At 32.9% G+C, this 9690-nt stretch overlaps 1 pseudogene; it reads left to right on the forward strand.

Annotated features, from left to right (window-relative positions):
• LOC128736610 (putative uncharacterized protein DDB_G0286901) overlaps positions 1-9690 on the forward strand; it is a 44002-nt pseudogene that overhangs the window by 14425 nt on the left and 19887 nt on the right.

Raw genomic sequence — 9690 nt, forward strand, 5'->3', positions numbered from 1 at the left:
TTTAAAACTCAGCGAACGTACTACTCGCTAGCTAAAATGTTAACGGTTAGCTGATTAGCGGTGCCCACCTCTGGCAATTTTCTAACCAGTCAGATAAAGCTGCATCAAGTTTCACAGCCATTTCGTGGTTCTGTTGATAAGAGCCAAGTCAAATGTTGCCGAAGATCAGAGTTTTTCGAGCCAAGCTACCAAAATACCATGATCACCCGCCTTCAGGTCGGTATAAACGGCGTCAACTTGATCTTGCCTGATAGAAACTGATCTACCGGGAAAATCCATGCTGTGAGGTGCATATATAGTTTGAAGAAATATAAATAAAAAATACGGTTAAAAGACGCCAGAAAACGTTAAAAACAGCGACAAAAATGCCTAAAATCAGCAATACTAACGACAAAAAGACTATAAATAGGTATAGCCTTTGGCTAGAGGTTTTGGAAAGACAATTAAAAGTCAGCAAAACAGTGACAAGCTATGCCGAATAAAACACTAATGAAGACGGCAGCAAACAAAAAACGCCCCTAAAAAGCAATAAAAAATGACAAAAAATGTGAAAAGAGACAATAAGACAATGATAGAATGCTAGATGTTAAACATAACGGAAAACAACCAAAAAACGTTAAAAAGACAACAAAAAAAACAAGAGGTTAACACGGTATTCACGCCTCTCACGCCGAAGACTCGGGTTCAAATTCTAGTTCCGCAGAAATCACGAATGATCCAAGCTGTTAAAGTGACCATAATCAAATTAAAACAAAAAAAAGAAGATAACAAGAAAAGGCGACACTTAGCAAAACAAAAGAACGAAAAAATAAAGACAACATTCGAAATAACCTAACGATGAAAAATGAAAGATGATATACGGAAAAACAAATACAAAAAACGAATGACGAAAATCAAGAGTATACGGGCTTCAATAACTAATTATAATATAGAAAAAATTAAAAATCTATCATGAACTGGTATTAATTAAAGTATTAATTTCTTTCAAATACAATTAAGAACAATACCTATGCGATAAAAATTAAGCTTTTTCCACTTTTCAGCAAAACTGACACTTTATACGAACAAACCTTTGAATGAAGAACAAATGTTAGTCAAGCTTTCTTTTAAATCTAAAGTTTGATTTAAAATTTGATTTAGTTTTATAATTTATAACCTTTTCCTCTGTGATAAAAGGTCAAATGGTAAAACTACGGACTTCTCTTCAGCAAAACCTGGCATCACTGGTCAGCAATCTACTCGGATACATAGCCTTTTGCGTTTCGGTGACGATTAATATAGATCAACTTTTTCAGCATTCCAATGACGGCTTATCTGAATCGACTTTTCCGTTGGCATTCCGGTAAATCTGAGTCACACGATAGCGGTAGATGTTAACTAACTGTGTAGGATAAATTATTAATTATTTTATGTGAATTATTCATTCCACCAAAAAACTCACGCACATGAGGTTTTCAGTTCCAAGACAGATTCAACTAACCATGATCAAGTTCTGAGTTTAATAGCGTGAAACTTACACGACAGGTACCCAGTGTGGAAGGGATCTGCTCGCTAATTACCAGTCTAGCATACTCATTTACATCCGCCGTTACTTGGTATGTCTACTTTCATTTTCCTTCACCGAAATACATCCAACTTGGAGAGACAAGTGCACACATATTAAACTACCACCACCACTCAACCGGACCCCATCGCACTGGTTCGAGCATAAACTTCCACGCGTATGAAGGATTCCTTTCGAAATTCGCGTTAATTTTTCCTCTAATTAATGACGCAATTAATTTACCCTTATAAAAACTGTTGAAATGATAATGAAATGTAAAATCTTGGGATGCGGAAATGTTCAGCCTCAGCCGAACCAGCATCAGCGAACCCGAGTGAGGGCTTTGCTTAATGATAAGAATTTTAGCTCACAATGGGCCCTGGTCGCACACCGGGGTCACTGGGACCTTTCGTCTGAGCCATAATTAATGACGGACTGCCTCGTTTACACGGGTCGGTCCTCCGTTTTTAGCTTCCGGATGAAAGGATCAGCAAAATACCGCCGTACTGAGTTCTTGCTATAATGGAAGTGATTTAAACGTAAAGCTTCCGACCTTTAAAATCCCTTGATAGGAATATCATCAGAAAAGTGCATCGAATTTCAATCAACACATCCACTAAATTGAATCCGTTGCTGTCACCATTCGCCCCAACGTGACTGCCTGCCAGTCTGATCCTTAATCAAACAACAAACAGCAAAGTCAAAACATTGATATTCAAACCAAACCAAACCGATGTCGACGCGCAGTTCAGCAGCCATTTCGCTTTTGTTGGAGGGATGAGACTTTCAAAAGCCACACGGCTCTAGCCACCAGGGTGGCACGGTGGCAAGAAAGGCTTTCCGAAGCCGCCGGCCTGAAGCTGTGGCAGCATGAAAAACGAGCACCCGAAAGCACCCGCACCGGCGGAAGGCGGACAGACAAGGGGCGGCGTTTCCGGTGGAAAGAAATCCTATTTTCATATTTCTGCGTTCGCAGTTTTCAAGCGGCACTATAGACCCATCATAACCGCCTGATGGAAGTTCTTTTTTCTCCGTCTCTGGCAACCCACTGCGAAGCTTTTTCATCGCCTTGTTAAGAAACGTCCCGGGAAATAGGATTTTACTGGTAGCGCCCGGCGTTTCTTTGGCGCGGTTCAGTTCATCGCTTCTCTTCGAGCTATCTGACGTTGAGCAGTTATAAGCCTTATTAAGTACATCCTATGTCGATTTATGTTTCCCTATAGGAACCAACCCGACGACTACGACGACGATGCCTTTTCCCGTTCCGATAGGGTGCGCTGCTCGATGACCGCCTTCACCAGTTCTGCCAGTTCTTAATAAACCTAGCAGCTAATAAACCAACGAACGCTACTCGCACCTTCCGCCGGTCACGGGCCGCCGACCGCGTAGGCGTTGATCAACTGCTATGGGAAACCGAAGACCATTTGATGACGATGACGAGCTACACGGCTAAGGTTAAATTAAGCTTTTAACTTTTTTTCCTCTTGGCAGTATCTGTCTGCCGTTTCGTTTACGAAATAGCTTTTTGAGAGCGATCAAACTCAGCTGTCGCTGAAGGTTGCCAAATTATTTTCGAAAAAAAGTTTTAGTAATCGACAGAATTCCATATTTTCGTATGAATTTAAATTTTTGAAGGAAACTGTAACAAATATTGTTTGGAAGCAAAATGGACGATCGTCGAAACATTTGGAAAACCCACACAATCTGTAAGATTGGCATTGCGGCTTGTTGCTGACCTTCATCAAGATCGGGAGAAAATAAGTGGACACCTTTTTTGGAGTGATGCCTAAAGTAGAGTCCAGATATTAGAATACCGTTAACAGCTGTGGCTCTCAGAGCTTTATCCGACAAAAATTTTTGCGCCATATGGGAATGATGGTGAAAAGGACTGTGAAAGTTTTGTAAGGAAAAGCAATAATATTCTTTCTTTACGGCGCACGATAAAAAAATCTACATATTTCTTAATTATGTTCACAGTAAAATTAAAATAGGATTATGCCAATCTAATCCTAGGTCATAGTATCTGAATTATTTCTCATTCACAGCTGCAAACACAAATCTGTGAAAAGCAAGATAGCGTACAAGCGCTCCACAACAATCCTCATTGGGTTTTTGCAATTTAATTATCCAAAGAACAAGAGTACTTTCACAGGTTTTGATTCAAATCAGGGTCGCATAAGGAATAAAAATTATTGCAGCACACACACACACACGCAAGAAAGAACTGTTCCGGCTGCCAATCCCAAGATCGCTATTGATTCCAAAATATAATCCAAATTAATTGCTGAACTAAAGCCGTATTAAAACGGGCAGACATATTTTTGCTCGATAATCCTGCCGTTATATCAGAAACAATTCAGTGTGAAAGAGAGAGAGAGAGACAAAAAAGCTGCTTGCAGCTTGATCGAGGACAATAACGCACCGGCCGGCCGGCCAGCTTATAACTCATCACTGCCAGTTTGTGTCCATATTTTCCCGGAATAAATCCGGACATTTCAATTTCACGTACCACCACTACCGCCCGCCACCGCGCGCCGCGCACCGGTCTCGTCGGTCAGTCGGTTGCCGAGCCAACAACCGTCTGCTTTCGTTCAATGAGCCTTCCGACGCTGCCCAAAAAGGTGATTGCACAGCATCATCGCAGCATCATCATCGGTTGGCCACATTTCATTTGCTATTTCAACTGAATTAAGGCACTCAATGATTGCTTGTGTGGGAACGTAGGTGTGTGTGGAGCTGAAAATAAAAATATCACGACAAGTTCGCTTCGCTCCTGTTGGGATCGTACTGGCGAATGAGAATAATGTAATTCGACTCAGTTTAATGTGTTTCTGCGGCCACCCGGGGTAGGACAGCAGGCTCAGCGGTCAACGGCCGTATGCTGGTTGTCGATATCCATTATCGCATTAAAATCTGGTTGCATTAAAAATAATTAAGCCCTTATTGAGCTTCGATTCGGTGCTGCTAATTTATGGCCCGAAAGGGCGGAGGGTAATCCCGCGGGTCCGAACGAAAAACGGTCAGATTAAAGCATTACCGGCTGAAAGCGGAACGCGATTGAAATCGAGCGATAGCTTCGCCAGAATAATGGCCAAGTTCCTATACATACCACACAGAAACACGCGCACACAAAGTATGACTCGTTGCTCCAAAGTGTGCTATTTGTGCATAAGCTTTCCATAAAAGACGTTTATTATTTCCGCAAAATTACGTTCCATTATCCGAACGCGGGATTTGCAACATGCTACGAAGTATGGATTAAACGCGCTTGATTCGCCACCGAAAGAGCCAACCAACCAACCGACTTCACCGTCTGAGGAGTGGCTGTTATTGTTATGCCAGGAACCGCTATTAATGTTATTATTACTGTTATTAATAATAACATTACCTGTCGGTTGGGAAAATCAAGCCATGCTGGCGCGCGTTCGTTTTGTGTTTGCGTGAAAGATAAAGGAAACGCGGAAAACTTTGCACCAACTACAGCGTGTCGATTTCTTTCGGTGAATTTCGCGTTGTGCGGGAATAGATCGTTAAAAAACTTTCCACTAAAAGTGGTGGTATTTTGTTCGATCGGGAAATCCATTAAAGATTTTTTTATTATTTTGGATTTTTTCCAGTTTTTCCATATTTTAAATTTTTATCATTATATCAATTTGATTTGAATTTTTGAGTCACCGATAAATTATGTGTGCAATTTAAAATTGATATATTTCGGTGAATACGATGAAAAAACTTTCCCTTTTATTTACGTTTCGGCTTACTGATTCCTGTTCATCCGTCTTCAGAATCTTCATTACAAAGGAAAAACAATATTTTACTGTAGTTTTCACGATTAAAACAATTACAATTTTTTGAATTTATAAACTAATAATTGCATAAATGCATTATAAATTTATAATGGCACACATTATCTCAATTTGTTTTCATTCTTTCGAATATCTCCATTCGTTCAAATTCTTTCATTCTCTTTTTTTTTCTTTTTTTAATTTCTGTAGTCCTTCAGTTATATTGGCTTCGTTCTTATTTGAGCGGAAGACAATTGGCGGTAAAGATTGGTGGGTCCGTTTCACGCTGGTTTACTAACAGTTCAGGAGTGCCACAAGGTAGCAACTTAGGCCCACTTCTGTTTTCGCTATTCATTAACGATGCAATTAGTTGCCTTGGAAATGGCTCCTGTTTAGTCTATGCTGACGACTTAAAGGTGTTCAAAGTTATTGACAGCATTGATGATTGTCATTTCCTCCAAACTTTACTTGACAAATTTGCTGAGTGGTGTAGAGTCAATGGAATGCAAATTAGTATCGCTAAATTTTGCACTATTAGCTTCCATCGTAAAAAGAGCATCATATCATTTGACTATACTATTAACGGAGAACAATTGAACAGAGTACAAACTATTCGAGATCTTGGAGTGACTCTAGACACTGGTCTTGCGTTTAGAAATCACTACGAAAGTATTATCGAAAAAGCTCGTCGTCAACTTGGATTTATTAGCAAAGTTGCCAGAGAATTCAAGGACCCGTATACACTGAAATGTCTATATGTTAGCTTGTTCGACCGTTATTGGAAACCGCTTCAGTAATTTGGGACCCTTACCACAGCTCCACTACCGCGCGAATTGAAGCCGTTCAAAAAAGGTTCGTGAGGTTTGCCCTGAGAAACTTACCATGGAATAATGCCCTGATTTTGCCACCATACGAAAATCGATGCGCATTGATTGGGATGGAAACTCTAAAGCAGCGAAGAAAACGGGCTAAGGCCACCTTTATTGGAAAACTGTTAACTGGTGATATTGATGCGCCGAAGCTTCTTGAACGCATTGATCTGAATGTTCCCGGGTACCAGCTTCGCCGTGCAGAGTTCCTGAGACTTCCGTTGGGTAGACAAGTTTATACCATAAATGAGCCTGTTCGAGCGATGATGGATGTTTTTAATGATGTATCGCACCTTTTTGATTTTAATGTGACAAACAATGAATTTAAAAATAGACTGTTACAATTTGTATTTAGATAATAAGATAGTTCATTAAGACAATTCGTCGGATGGAATAAATAAATAATAATAATAATAATAATAATAATAATAATAATAATAATAATAATAATAATAATAATAATAATAATAATAATAATAATAATAATGATAATAATAATAATAATAATAATAATACTAATAATAATAATACTAATAATAATAATAATAATAATAATAATAATAATACTAATAATAATAATAATAATAATAATAATAATAATAATAATAATAATACTAATAATAATAATAATAATAATAATAATAATAATAATAATAATAATAATAATAATAATAATAATAATAATAATAATAATAATAATAATAATAATAATAATAATAATAATAATAATAATAATAATAATAATAATAATAATAATAATAATAATAATAATAATAATAATAATAATAATAATAATAATAATAATAATAATAATAATAATAATAATAATAATAATAATAATAATAATAATAATAATAATAATAATAATAATAATAATAATAATAATAATAATAATAATAATAATGATAATAATAATAATAATAATAATAATAATAATCCCAGATCGAGCAGTTGCGGAGATATTTCATAGATAGTCAGACTCGTCATGTTGTCTACCGCACTGTCTGTGAAGCAGACCACGGGTTCAGCGCCCTGCATCTGGCGCAGGAGCATTACCAGCTGAACTGCGACCTAAAAACCGTACCAGAAAAGGTCGAAACGTGGAAAGCAAAGGAACTACATGGGACGCACCCCCATCAATTAGAGCAAGCGCATATAGACAAAGTGGCATCGAATGCGTGGTTGGTGCGAGGTGATCTCTTTTCGGAGACGGAAGGCTTCATGGTAGCCATTCAGGATCGGGTTATTACGACGAAGAACTACCGCAGGTACATATTGCACGAAGATATAGAAGACCGTTGTCGAAAGTGCAATTCAGTAGGGGAAACGATCGAGCATGTGATTGCAGGCTGTCCAGCCTTAGCCGAAACGGCTTACCTAGGACGCCACAATGCAGTTGCCAAGATTGTGCACCAGCAACTCGCCTTGAAGCACAACTTGGTAAACTGTTACGTACCCTACTATAAGTACCTGCCTAGCCCGGTTCTGGAAAATAGCTGCATAAAGTTGTACTGGGATCGTGAGATTATTACGGACGTCCTTATACGTGCCAATCGTCCTGACGTTGTGATCTACGACAAAAGGAGGAAGCACGTTACCCTCATAGACATCGCTGTACCGCTGGATCGCAATGTCCAGTCAACATTCTCGGCCAAAATAACGAAATACCACGACTTGGCCGAGGAGTTAAAGCAGATGTGGCACCTTGAGGGCGTACGTATAGTTCCGGTGGTCATCTCAGCCACCGGAGTAGTGCCCTGTAGCCTACAACGTTCCCTGGAAGAGCTAGAGCTCCAAAAAAATTTGGACAATATCCAAAAAGCGGTGGTTCTTGAAACCTGTAATATTACGAGGAGGTTCCTGAATCACCACAATTAAACACAGCTGGAGCAGACGTAACAACAAACAAAAAAAATGTGAATGAGAACCACAGAGCCTAACCCCTCTTGGCATAAAGAAGCCCGAGGGTAGGTGAAAGTTTCCAGCATTTTTGCTGAGAAGTGCCAAAACTCTATAATAATAATAATAATAATAATAATAATAATAATAATACTAATAATAATAATAATACTAATAATAATAATAATAATAATAATAATAATAATAATAATAATAATAATAATAATAATAATAATAATAATAATAATAATAATAATAATAATAATAATAATAATAATAATAATAATAATAATAATAATAATAATAATAATAATAATAATAATAATAATAATAATAATAATAATAATAATAATAATAATAATAATAATAATAATAATAATAATAATAATAATAATAATAATAATAATAATAATAATAATAATAATAATAATAATAATAATAATAATAATAATAATAATAATAATAATAATAATAATAATAATAATAATAATAATAATAATAATAATAATAATAATAATAATAATAATAATAATAATAATAATAATAAATAATAATAATAATAATAATAATAATAATAATAATAATAATAATAATAATAATAATAATAATAATAATAATACTAATAATAATAATAATAATAATAATAATAATAATAATAATAATAATAATAATAATAATAATAATAATAATAATAATGATAATAATAATAATAATAATAATAATAATAATAATAATAATAATAATAATAATAATAATAATAATAATAATAATAATAATAATAATAATAATAATAATAATAATAATAATAATAATAATAATAATAATAATAATAATAATAATAATAATAAATAATAATAATAATAATAATAATAATAATAATAATAATAATAATAATAATAATAATAATAATAATAATAATAATAATAATAATAATAATAATAATAATAATAATAATAATAATAATAATAATAATAATAATAATAATAATAATAATAATAATAATAATAATAATAATAATAATAATAATAATAATAATAATAATAATAATAATAATAATAATAATAATAATAATAATAATAATAATAATAATAATAATAATAATAATATAATAATAATAATAATAATAATAATAATAATAATAATAATAATAATAATAATAATAATAATAATAATAATAATAATAATAATAATAATAATAATAATATAATAATAATAATAAATAATAATAATAATAATAATAATAATAATAATAATAATAATAATAATAATAATAATAATAATAATAATAATAATAATAATAATAATAATAATAATAATAATAATAATAATAATAATAATAATAATAATAATAATAATAATAATAATAATAATAATAATAATAATAATAATAATAATAATAATAATAATAATAATAATAATAATAATAATAATAATAATAATAATAATAATAATAATAATAATAATAAAATAATAATAATAATAATAATAATAATAATAATAATAATAATAATAATAATAATAATAATAATAATAATAATAATAATAATAATAATAATAATAATAATAATAATAATAATAATAATAATAATAATAC

This window comes from Sabethes cyaneus, chromosome 2 (genome assembly GCF_943734655.1).
Source record: "Sabethes cyaneus chromosome 2, idSabCyanKW18_F2, whole genome shotgun sequence".
Taxonomy (NCBI): Eukaryota; Metazoa; Arthropoda; class Insecta; order Diptera; family Culicidae; genus Sabethes; species Sabethes cyaneus.